We start from the raw sequence: 13,416 nt of genomic DNA on the forward strand, positions 1-13,416 counted from the left end.
TTACAATATTTTGACCATGAAACATGATTTACCCTATGAAAGGTTTGCTCTGTTAAAGGCTTACAAAAACTGTTAGGTCTCACTTTGTTAGAGGATTTCAACACCTTGTTAGAAGTGTGCCTTGTTAGAGGACTTCAACTACAACTAATTAAGCATCTTGTAGAAGGATTTCATACAGCCTATTAGAACTACTCTATTAAGAGATTTGACTGAAATCACCTGTTAAAATGTCTCAACTTAGATTCTACAGTTGGCACTTGCTTGCTTGATAATAGATCACCTCTAAACAATTTCTTCTTGATCCTTCATGATCAGATGTCTCAATGCTATATCCTTTTCTCTATCATCTATTCTTCTCTAACTAATTATGTAATTCACTCTTTCTTCATAACTTCTAAGTCACCATGAATGCTCTAGATTCAAACTATCTTGTTTACTCCTTCAATTCTTTAAGCATTCCATAACATTCTCTCCTCTATTTATAAAGAGTTTAGGGATTTTTCCTCCTTAAGAAAACTTTGGTGGCTTAGGGTTAGGTATGAATCTTCACCTAAGATTCATCCATTTTGCCACTTAATCCTTCCCATTTTCTAATTGGCTTCATGTAATTGCATACGGAATCCAAATAGAGATTCGTCCTTATCTCCAAAATATCAAAATATAATCTTAAGTTGGCTCAAAAATTGTTTACATAGTTGTTTGTGCCATTAAAAACAAATATGTCAAAATTGTGTCACTTGGCATATGAAGTCTCTGATGCTCGGCATGCACTGATCTTTATACTATGACTCAGCACCTACATTGCTCAGCATCCACTATTTACTCGGTTCTTGAATCACTCGACACGATCTATCTACTCGACACTCATTGCAACTTAGTATGCTCTAATATTTACATGTTCTCAACATGTATTACTAGCTCAACATGAACTGAGTAAATGACTTAAGTGTGTTAACACTCACTTGTCAAAACCAATCTGAGATCAACAATCTCCCCCTTTGACATGAGTGTCAAAAACACTTGAATATACATTATCATTCTTTAGTCTCTCTAGCATAACATATCTATGACTTGGCTTATATACAAATTTTCAAAATTTCAAAATGTTGCACTAACTTATATACCTCAAAATTTGATAACTCCCCTTGAGTTAATATGTCTATATTCTATCCAAAATTTTGTGCTCCCTTTGAGTAAATGTGTCTCTACTCATACACTTTGACTTCAATGCACTATGTTACTGATACTCTTTCATCTGATATACTCTCCCTTTTTTTCTACTTTCTTCCCCAAAAATGTACGTTTCCCCAATGATGTATCTTTGTTTTATTCTCCTCTATTTTATTGTTCTCCCCCTTTCTTTTATTCTCCCCCTTTTTGACACTTATGTTAAATGGGCTATACACTTAGTATGTGTTTGTCCAAAAAAAAATTATGAACATCCATTATTATCTTGACATTGTATACTAGTTATCACATGCAACATCAATGACTTAATTTGGATTGCAAGCTTGGCAGCAAGGTGTACTAGACCATCTAAAGTAGAAAGATTGGGGTCTTTCTTCAATAGAGTTTAGCATAGTCTAGCTCCTTGTGCAATATCTCTATGTGTGGGGTGAGGGTAGGTTGTATACTTGTCAGTTTGGCTCTAATGTTAGCCTCATCTATTTCTAAGATAGCTAACTAACTCTGTGCCTGAAGCAATGTCCTCAAATTCTTCTTACTCTAAGCTAGATTTATAGGTAGTCTTGCACCTGATGTAGATATTTGACTTTCCAGGCTCAAAATCTGACTTCTGGTCTCTTGAGTGAAGAGTGTAGGATTGCATATTTTTATGTACAATGAGAATATATTCTCAAGTACCTTCTTCACATCCTATACCTTAGTTGCTAGTACAACTTGTTCTAGTGTCGTCTCAGTAGATATTTTCTCATTTACCTTAATTTCAAACTTCTTTTCTGACCATTCTAATATCAAGGTCTTCATTACTCACCTTCTCCACTATATCTATCAGTTGTTCTATTAGTGGCTTGGTCTCTTCAAGAGTTGGCAGACTAAATGCATCTAGAAAGATGTCCTTAATATCTTGAAGTGCTTGCTTCTACCTATGTTCTCTCCTAAGCATTTCTTGGTGCTTTTTCCTTTCTAAGGCTTGCTATAAAATGCCTATTTATTCCAATGTCATAGTATCATAATCATACTTTGGAATAACAATTTCTTCATCAAGGCTTATATCTCCATAATTTATTACCTTTTCATCCTTTAATGAGCTTGGACTTGGCACTGAGATCTAAAATGAAGTAGCATCTGCGCTCAGCTTCTGAAGAGTTTTTGTAGGAGTGTTAATACTGGTAAAGCTACTAGTGTTTTGATATCCAATTTTTCCTTCACCTTTGGTTCTATCTCTTTAGGCTTACCCTGGTCTATCACTATGATTTTTCTTGCACCTTGTTCTTTTGTTGTAGGTACAGATGAATCTATCTATCTTATTTCCTTCTATTTCATGCAATGGTGTCTTTCTCTTTTTTTGTTTTCATCTCAATTGTATTAACCTTCACAATTGTATCAACCTTGGTAGATGTATCTACTTTCATTTGAATCAAAGGTTGTATATTATTAACTGAAGAGATGATGGAAGGTGGTTCTTATGGATTCACCTTTTCCCTTGTGACATCAGTTACTGCCTTTTGTAGTTCTTCTATACTAACCAAAATGGGATTGCCACATAGTTTGGCTTGCAATGTAGATTGATCTAAGATCTTATTTAAATATTTTGTAGTAAGAGGATTGGTGTTTTGAGCTAATGGATCAAAGATATCCTTGACATTTATAGTTCCAGTAGTTTTGGTTGTGTCATGGGGAGGACTAACACTCAATAATTGTGTGTCATGCACACTCTATTCTTCTTGCTACTACTCAGTTGTTGCCTTGTCATCTTCTTGCTTTTTTGTCTCTCCTCTAACTCTGTTATCTTTTTCATAATCTTTTTCATCATCATTATCATCATCTTTACCCTCTGAAGGGTTAGATTCTACTTTCTTGACAATGGTTAACCCATAAATGAGTTTCCATATTTGTGTTGATTTCTTAACAACGTCTTCAATAATATTTTTGAGAATGCTAAAGGCTTTGTATCTAGGTGTGAAACTAACTACATATTTCTTGACTTCCTTAGAAATTTTTCCCTTAGTCAACGATGGCATTACTTGGGCTAGTGTTGTTTCCCTTATTTGTCTTTCCAAATTTAGACAACTATGTCATTTTTGCTCAACTATGTCATATAGACTTTTTGGTACTAAGTTGGCAAATTCTAGTGGTGTGGTCTTGAACTTTGACATCATGGCATATAATGCCTCTTCCACTTGAATTTTCTCTTCTTTACCCAATTTATCAAAATCAATATGACTAAAACCTAATAAATCTACATTTTTTAAAACATTTTCACATAGATTCTCAAGATCTATGCGAGGATTGTGACTCACTACCTTGAATTGGCTGTTGTCATCTAATTTTGTCTTCTCTTCATTAGAATCTAGTTGAGCCACATAATTCCTTCTTTGTATTTTCTATTCCTAACCTCCTTGCTATAACTTCTTTAGCTTTTCTTCAGCCTTTTGTGTTGTAGCACGTGTGCTAGCTCTAGTTGTAGGTGCAGTGGGCTTTGGCTAACTTGTTTTGACAAGTTTCTTTGTCCTTTCCACTAGCTATCCCTTAGCCTTTCTTTTCTTTTTCTCAGCAGGAGTAGGTGCTTCCTTGGCTTCTTCTCCCTTGGCACCTTCAATCTCCTCATCTTCTCTATCTTCTCCCATGCCCTGTGTTAATGCTAGAGGTTCTTGAGCTTGAGTTTGTTTTTCCTCTTCACCCTCTTCTTCTTCTTCCTCTTCCTCCTCAACACCCTCTCCAAATTTTTCTTTTGATTTCTTTACTATCTTTTCCTTTTTCTTCATGATAGAGGTAGTCTTCAAATCGATGGTAATTTTAGATTTTACCATCTCATAGTTTCCAAAAACTTTTGTAACCTTATCTACTTCTTCTGCAAGTAGAGTTGTTATGGTTGTTGAGGCTTCATCCACATTGACCTCAAATCCTAAGGGTCCCAACCATCTTACCCTTGGTGTGGCAACTTACACAAATGTGTGGTCAGCATCAACAAGAAAACATACATCATTATAAAATTTTCTCAACTAAGGAAACTGGTATTTTGAGTCTCTGCTTCATTGACTTTTTAAAATCTTCAAAGTAGCTAGTCATTAAGGATTCAAAATTTTCTCCTAGTTGCTTAATGTACCCTCCAATTTGTACTACAACTAATCTATTATTCTTCCATCTTACTATGCCAAATGAGAAAAATGTGTTATGTACATAAAATAATATACAAACTAGTATAGAACCAAACTTGTATTGTGCACTCTTGGTTTTCCTTATTTTGAAGTTCTACTAGATCATATATATGATCTTTCTTAACAATTTTATAACCAAAATCCATAGCTATGCAGGGTACACTATTCAACCTGTTGGATTATTGAATTTATGTGAGATTACCCTTATAGTAAAATTGATAAGAGGATTTGTGATTGTATTTATATTCATACCTCTCTTATTCCAGACTACTCCAGTATTCTTTTCAATCATTTCCTTGGAATTACTTCTGAGTGTCTTAGGCTGATCTAAGGTTGGGTAGCCTGTAACCCTATTAATTATTCTCTTAGTAATTTTGATTGGTCCTCCTTCCAGCCATAAGGAACCATCATGAATTTGGCTCAGTACAATTTGTATCCACTCTGTTTTAAATACATTAGGAAAATCTAGGGCTCGTGTTAAACCCTTTTCTCAAAAATTTTGAATTCTTCTTTCAAAACACCACTTTCACACAATCTATTGTATGTATGTCTTATTTCCATGTCAAAAATGCTTCCTATCTTGCAATTGTAGCATTTGCTCACATCTTGCACCATTATCACATTTGGAAGGATCATAGACAATGCACTAGAAGGGTCTTGTTTATAAGTGATGTCAGGAATGGCTTTAAATATAGGCTACTTAACTTCATTACTAACTAGCTAAACATTTAAAACTTCCTTTCCTTCAACATTTTTCAAAGTTGATGCCATTTTGTCAAGCTAGGTTTTATGAAAATTTAAAATGCGTAACTTGGCTCTTAATAAATACCTTATGAGATTAGACAAAATGGTGATGAATTGTTGCACAAATCTTCTACAATCACTTCTAACAAATTTCTAGGTCACTTCTAGCTCTTCTCCCTCTTTCTCAATTTTGAAATAATGAAAAATGAGCTCAAATTGTTTGTATACCCTTTGAAAACCTTGCATTTAATGCTAAGTGCTTACACAGCTATAAGCTCAGCAATAACCAATTTTAGGTTCACTTAGCATCCATTGATATTTCCATCACTCGACAACTACTACAAGCTTGGTATCAACTACCTAGTTTGATAACTCAGCATCAACTAACATTCCACTTGGCACATATAGGAAACTTTTCATACTCAACAACAACATGAAAAACTTAAATATTTGTCTTGAATTTCTAATACTATCTTGTATATTTATTCATGCTAATGTATTCTTTTCAGTACTATCTCCTTTTGAAACTGATGCATGATATAACCTTTAAATATCAGTCCCACATACCTCTTATTTGCCTAGTTTGATGAGGTGTGATCACTTGACCCATTGGGCTAAGTGATTCCTTCTCCATTTGATCTACTGCAAGTATCTTTCTTTTTCCTAGGTCTTGTTCATCTCATCTTTGATGTTTTCAAAATTTGCCTTGCCTTTACCTTTATCAAATTCACAATTTGGTGCCTTTGACTTAGTTGGACAATATTTACTAATGTGACTAGTCTTCAAATAGCTAAAACATGTAGTTTGACTTAACCATATTTTGTAACTTCCACTGAAGTGTTTCCTAATACAATTCTTAGGAACATGTCCATATTCTTGACAATAATGATAGCTATATCTTGTATTATGATCCTAATTATAAGAGTTTTCATTGTTCCTTACCTTTTTTGGCTTGTTTGATGACTACATAGATTTGGATCTACATTCAAAAGCTCTATGTCCATACTTCTAACAATTGTAGCAATATCCTTCAAATCTTTGTGTATGCATGGTCTTGGTCTACATTCATGTGCCTAATGACCTTTCTTGTTTCACGTATGATAATGAGTCATGTTCTTAGGCTTGACATTCTAATTTTTAGTCTTGCTTCTACACACATTAGTAGTATGTCCTTTCTTACCACAATTATGACAAGTAGGTTTGGAGTTCTTATCTTTGGTGTTCCTTTCTTCTAAATCTTTGAATGATTTTCCTTCTTCAGTGCTTGTGTAGCCCAGTCCTAATATATCATTTTTGGATCTAGGAGATCTCAATAATTTCTCAAAGTATTTGATGGCTTCATTTGGCTTGTTCAAACTTTCAGAAAATTCCTTTTCTCTCTTTAGGTCACTCTACAATTGTTCATTATGCAACTTCAATGTAGTTATCTCAATGTGCTTGACATTCAATTCATAGTTGGCATTCATCATTTAACTTAGGGTATCCAATTGCATGTTGGAAATCTTGGTTAGTTATGTTGACTTCTCTTCCAATCTGTTGGCTAGAATTATTTTGTCTTCTTAAATCATGGCTTTGTCTTCCATAGCTTTCTTCTTTTGTTCAATCACCTCACATAGCAGTATAGCTTGTAATTCTTGTTCTATCTTGAGATTTTTTATTTCCTCAGCTTGGACTCTATTCTTTTCCATTATATTTGCAACTATTGCATCAAATTTATTGGATTTACCATCTGCAAATAGCTTAGTACTGTCTATCTCTTTGTATAGTGTGTCATTCTCCGCAATAGCAATCTCTTTCCTTCTCTTCAAGGGTTTCTTTAGTTCCTCTCTTGCTTTATTCAGTTGACATAGTATAAGACGTATTTCAATCTCCTAATTTTCAATAGTCTTTACCAACTTGTAGACTTCCATTTCAAGATCTTTACTCAAAGTTGCAAGGCTTCTCTTTTAAAGAATAAGGCTCTAATACCAATTGTTGGAATTACAAGAGGAAAGGTAAACTTTTTGGGAGAGGAATGAATTAGTAGATTAAACTTGGACCATAAAACTTTCACCATACATTCATCACATGCATTCAATAAGTAAATTGAATTAACATGTAAAGCATATACATCTAAATCATATAACCATGTAAGCATTCACACACATAACACTAGATATAATTACTCAGAAAATCTCCAAGTGAGAAGGTAAAACTGGAGTGGGGATGACACCCAAAAAAATTTACTACTACAGTAATAAAGTGTATCTAATGAAGGTTACAATGTTTTGACCATGAAACATGATCTACCCTATGAAAGGTCTGCCCTGTTAAAGGCTTACAAAGACTGTTAGGTCTCACCTTGTTAGAGGATTTCAACACCATGTTAGAAGTGTGCCTTGTTAGAGGACTTCAACTTACAGCTAAGAAAGCACCCTATTGAAGGATTTCATACAACCTATTAGGACTACTCTATTAAGATATTTGACTAAAATCACCTATTAAAATGTCTGAGCATAGATCTTGTGGTTAGCACTTTCTTGCCTGATAACATATCACCTCTAAACAATTTCTTCTTGATCCTTCATGATTAGATGTCTCAATGCTATATCCTTTTCTCTATCCTCTATTCTTCTCTAACGGGTTCTACAATTCACTCTTTCTTCATAACTTCTAAGTCACCATGAAAGCTTTGCATGCACACTATCTTGTTCACTCCTTCAATTCCTTAAACAATCCATACCATTCTCTCCTTTATCTATAAAGATCTTAAGGCTTCATCCTCCTTAAGAAGACTTTGGTGGCTTAGGGTTAGGTATGAATCTATGGTTGAGATTCATCTATTTTGCCGCTTAATCCTTCCCATTTTCTAATTGGCTACATATAATTGCATAGGGGATCCAAATAGAGATTCATCCTTATCTCCAAAATATCAAAATATAATCTTAAGTCGACTCAAAAATGGTTTACATAGTTGTTTGTGTCATTACAAATAAATATATCAAAACTATGTCACTTGGAATATGAAGTCTCTAATGCTTGGCATGCACTGATCTTTATATTGTGACTCAGCACCTACATTGCTTAGCATCCACTATTTAGTCAGCTCCTGAATCACTCAACATGGTCTATCTGCTCGGCACTTGACTAACTCAGCACATGAGTGACTTGGCACTCATTGCAACTTGACATGGTCTAATATTTACATGTTGTGCTAGGCATGTATTACTAGTTCAACATGAACTGGGTAAATGAATTAAGTGTGTTGATACTCACTTGTCAAAACCAATCTGAGATCAACACAAACAAATAATGCCTAGTTACAACAAGAGATATCTGAAGAAGATGAAGAAGTTGAACTAAAATTCAACAAGAAGAAAGAAGACTTGGACTTGTCTCAAAAAGATATGTAAGAAGGAACCATAAACCTGATCAAATCATTGGAGACAAAGATTCAAAAGTCATGACAAGAATAAAGTTGAAGAGTGATACATGTTTGCTATGTGATTTTGAGCCCAAATCAGTTAAAGATGCACATGAGAATGAAGATTGGATTAAAGCAATATTGAATGAGGAAATTGATCAAATAGAGAAAAAAAGACATCGACAATGGTACCAAGGCCAAAGGACAAGAATGTGATTGAAAAAAGTGGGTATTTAGAAATAAGTTGAATGAGAAAGGTTAAGTCACAATGAACAAGGAAAGACTAGTTTGTAAGGGACATGCACAAGATGACAGAATGGACTATGGAGAAATATTTTCCCCAATTGCAAGGTTGGAAGGAGTAAAAACATTTCTTTCATATGTTGCATACAAAGGTTTCAAGGTCTATCAAATGGATGTCAAATTTGCATTTTTGAATGGAATCTTGGAAGAAGAAGTTTATGTTGAACAACCTAAAGGCATAGCAATTCGTACTTGAAAAGTGAATCTAAGAGAAAGATATTGCTAGCTGAGATATTTAATGATGATATCATATTTGGAGGACATGATGTTTTGTGAAAATAATTTGCTAATGAGATGAAGAAAGAATTTGACATACCAATGTTTGGAGAGATAAGATTATTTGTTGGTTTGCAAGTTTATTTGATAAAGAGAGGTGTCTATGTTACACAATCAAAGTATATCAAGAAGATATTGAAAAAATTTGGTATGGAAAATTCAAGACTAGTTGGAATAGCTATGGTGATTGGACATAAAATTTTAAAGAATGATGATTTTGGTGAGGTGAATCAAACATTCTATAGGTCAATGATTGGAAAATTATAATATGTTGTACATAATAAACTTGACATTTCATTAGCTATTGGACTTGTTGCAATATTTTTTGTTAATCCTAAGGAAAATTGCATGATGGATGTGAAAAGATACTGATATGTATGAAAGGTATAAAATGTTGTGGTTTATGGTACAAGAAGAGTGACAAGTTTGAGCTAAAGATTTACACAAATGCAAATTGGGCTGAAAACATTGATGAAAGAAAGAGTAAAAGTGGAGGCACTTTCTTTCTAGGAAAAAGATTAATTTCATGGAAATGTAAGAAGTAAAATTGTATTTCTTAATCAATAATAGAGGTTGATATGTCATAGCATCAGTCAATTGTTCAAACATTGTGTGGATCAAAGAATTGTTGAAAGGTATGAAGGAAGAGATTACTAAAACTATTGTGATATATTGTGACAACACAAGTGCTATAAACATATCTAAGAATTGTGTGGTGCAAAAAATGACCAAACACATTGCAATCAAGTATCATTACTTGAGAAAGTTAGTGCAAGAGAAAGAAGTGAGACTAGAGTATGTGAACACAAAGGAGCATGTAGCTTATATATTCACTAAGGAATTACCTAAGGATACATATGTGTATCTAAGAGGTAAGTTAGGGTTCATTCACCTATCTAAAGAAAACTAAGAAGAGATGCAATATCCCATCAATTGTTATTACCAAAATATCTTACAAATTGATGTAGGAGGTCACACTTTAGGAGTTGTCTAAACTATGAAAAGGTGGATAGAAACATGAGCATATTAGGCAATAAGAAGTCATGGACAAAGATGAAACAGGAAGTGACATTTCAGAAAGTGACAAGAAGATGATGTCTTTGGCATTATTGTCAAAAAGGGAGAAATGTATGTAGTTAGCATCCAATATTAAGAGGGAGTCATTATGTGTTAATAAAATTGGTGTTAGAATGAAGAATCTGTAATTGATATCATAGAGAGAAGTGTAAGAGAATGCATGGATGAGAATCAAAATGAAACTAAGGATATTAATGAAGATTTGTATCAAATCACATAGGGGGGTGATAATGAAAAATTATGAGAAAATCTTTTGCATTTTCATGGTAATTAGAGGTGTTGCCATCAATGTCAAAGAGGAAGATTGTTAGAAACTACAATTGGAATAATTTTTATGTTGTCATTAATGTCAAACCTTATTGATAAGACATTTGCTAACAATGTAGAGTGTCATATCAGGTTATTGGTGAAGAGGATTTGGCAAGAGAGATAACTAGATGAACTAGTGAAGTTGTTGAGTAAAGAGGAGTAAGTATGTTGAAATTACAATGGGAACTTGATCAGTTATTATTTGACAAGATAATGTGTTATTTAATCATTAAATGAAGTGAAGAAGTTAGTTGAGTAAAATACAAGCTTGATCGAGTACTAGTTTTACTAGGTCAATGAAGAAGTTGAAGCAAAAGATTAAGGAACTTAACAAATAGCCAAGAAAATAGTATTAATTAAGTGATAGCTATGGTCAAGCGAGATGAAGAATGAAAATGAACTATTGACTGACCATAGAGAAGGTCAATCGATCTAATGTAAGCTAAGATAGAAAGAACAATAGAGACTGAGGTACCTAGTGTTAATCAAGGTGAAGAACATAGTGATGACTGAGTGTTAGCAAAATAACAGTTTGTGAAAGAATCAAGTTTTGAAGTCAACATAGTTGAATTTTTGGATTGGTCAAAATGCATGAATGATAAGGATTGTTGAGATAGCATATTTAATGCATGGATTGAGTTTGTTGAGCAATCTAAGAGAAGGATTTAAAGAGAAGTTTCAAGAAAGGAGAAGGAGGACAAAATGATGGACATATTCAATGAATTTGATCAAACCCTAAGATCTATGGTGATGTTTAAGTGGAAAAAGATTAAAGCTGCCTATTTAAGGAGGGACATGAGATGTTTTAAGTTGTTTGGGTCATTGTTGACTTTAAAATTTGATAGTGAATAATATATTAGCAGAAGATAAGTGAGAATATTGTTGAACTGTGATTTCTTGAAGGGTTGTTAAGAAGATCACAGATGGAGAATATAATGGCATCCAATCAACATACTAACAAATAAGCCAAATAGAGATCTAAATTAGAAAAGTGAGTTGTATCTTAATAGATCAAACCTAGTCATTACTTTCTAACCATTGTGGATGTAAAATTATTTAATAAGGTTAAGCTAACATTCATTTGTAAATCCTTTAATCAAGGTGGCATTCTAAAGGAATGATCTAAAGACCTATAACTAGGTCACTCCTAATCAGGTGATTAAATCCTTTAATAGGGTCACACCTAATAGTGTATTTTGTAACATTTTAATAGGGTTGGCTCTTAACCAAACTCACTTCACAAAAATGAAAAGTGGTAGCATGTTACTTGGTGGTTTTTTCCTAAATTGGGTTTCCTCATTAAAACATGGTATCAAAATTGTGTGAATGTTATTTTCATGATGCATGTTATTTAGTGTTATTAATTTATGTTAGTCAACATATACTTAACAAAGATCTAAGTGATGAATGGATAAGTGAAGCTGTTGATAAGTTTCTATATTGGTTGAGTGGTTTTATGAGTTTGAATAAGTTATTTGAAGTTTCTAAAAGTTGAATCAGAACATCTAGACCTGAGTATAACTGATTCACCCCCACCCCCACCCCACTCTCACTTAGATTCTGATCATTCTAACAATTATGGGATTTTATTTTACCACATGCAAAATTTTCATATAATAATTTTATCAATAGTGTTATTGTTGTGGAGTCTAATTAGTCTCCAAGTGGGAGATTGTTTTGATGTGGAGCCTAATCAAACTCAAAGATTTATTCAGCACATTTTTCTCCTCATATTATTTCTATGGGGGTTTGGGGATAGTGCCCCCAAGATGGGGTCAAGGGACAATGCCCCATGTGTGCTCCCTATCACAATATAAGGTGGGGTTGAGGGGCAATGCCCCCACATGGACTTTGGGGGACAACATACCTAAAGCCAAAAATGACCTTATATTATAAGAGGCGTGGCTACTATTTTCCCTATTGGATGACTTATTCTAGCCCTAATTTTGTAAGCAATAAAAAGCTTAGGGTTAGGGATTTCATAATGTAATGGTGATATTGTAGCTTCTTGCGACACTATTGAGCTATAAGGGATTATGGATTGTAATAATATTGGACTTGTTGCTTGGTGGACATAGCCCAAGGATTGGGTGAACCATGTTAAATCTTGGTGTCTTGTGTTCTCTTCTATGCGATCTATTATTTTCTAATATTGGTTACATAATTGTTATTTCTATCTAAGGTTAATCCTAACAAATGGGAGCATTGGTAAATCACCATTCTTTATTGTATATGAATGTAGTCCCATAAAATTTTCTAAATTGAGGAAGTTGCACAAAGAAAAAATGTGTACTGTTGAAGCTAGGGATTTTGCAGAATGGTTGAAAAACATCCATGAGCACGTAAGGAAGAACATTACCAAGATGAATACATGGTACATAACTAAGCTAGATGAGAAAAAATGCACAAGGAATTTTAGTATTAGGATGAATTCATGGCTCATTTGAGCAAGAAGCAATTTTTACTGGGAATATATAATAAGTTGAAAATAAAGAAGTTTGGACCATGTAAGATATTGAAGAAGCATGATTCAAGGAATGTCTATGAAGTAGAGTTGCCCATTTAACTACATATCTCAATAGTATTTAAAATTTCAAATCTAATAGAGCACCATGAAGGAGGTGTTCAAGATGAGGTCACATAAGCAAAGTGGAGTATTTTGGCAACTACTTCAGTTATAAAGGAGAAGAAGCACGAGGAACATGAAATATGGAGAATATTTGGTCAAATAGAAATGATAACCTATAGAAGATTCATCATGGGTAATAAGGGAGGAGGTTAAACATCTTACTTTTCCTCTAAACACTTGAGACGTGATAGGATCACTTTTCAAATTACCCTAAATGTTTGATGCATGAGCTTCCCATGCGTAAGAGAAATATTGCATCACCAAAAAAAATTGTATTTATGTATTTTTAATAAGAGTGTTTCAGTGCAGAGTTTCTATTTGTGGAAGCTTACTAT

Source organism: Cupressus sempervirens, chromosome 1 (genome assembly GCF_028749045.1).
Source record: "Cupressus sempervirens isolate cs-2001-9-10 chromosome 1, ASM2874904v1, whole genome shotgun sequence".
In the NCBI taxonomy this organism is placed as follows: domain Eukaryota; kingdom Viridiplantae; phylum Streptophyta; class Pinopsida; order Cupressales; family Cupressaceae; genus Cupressus; species Cupressus sempervirens.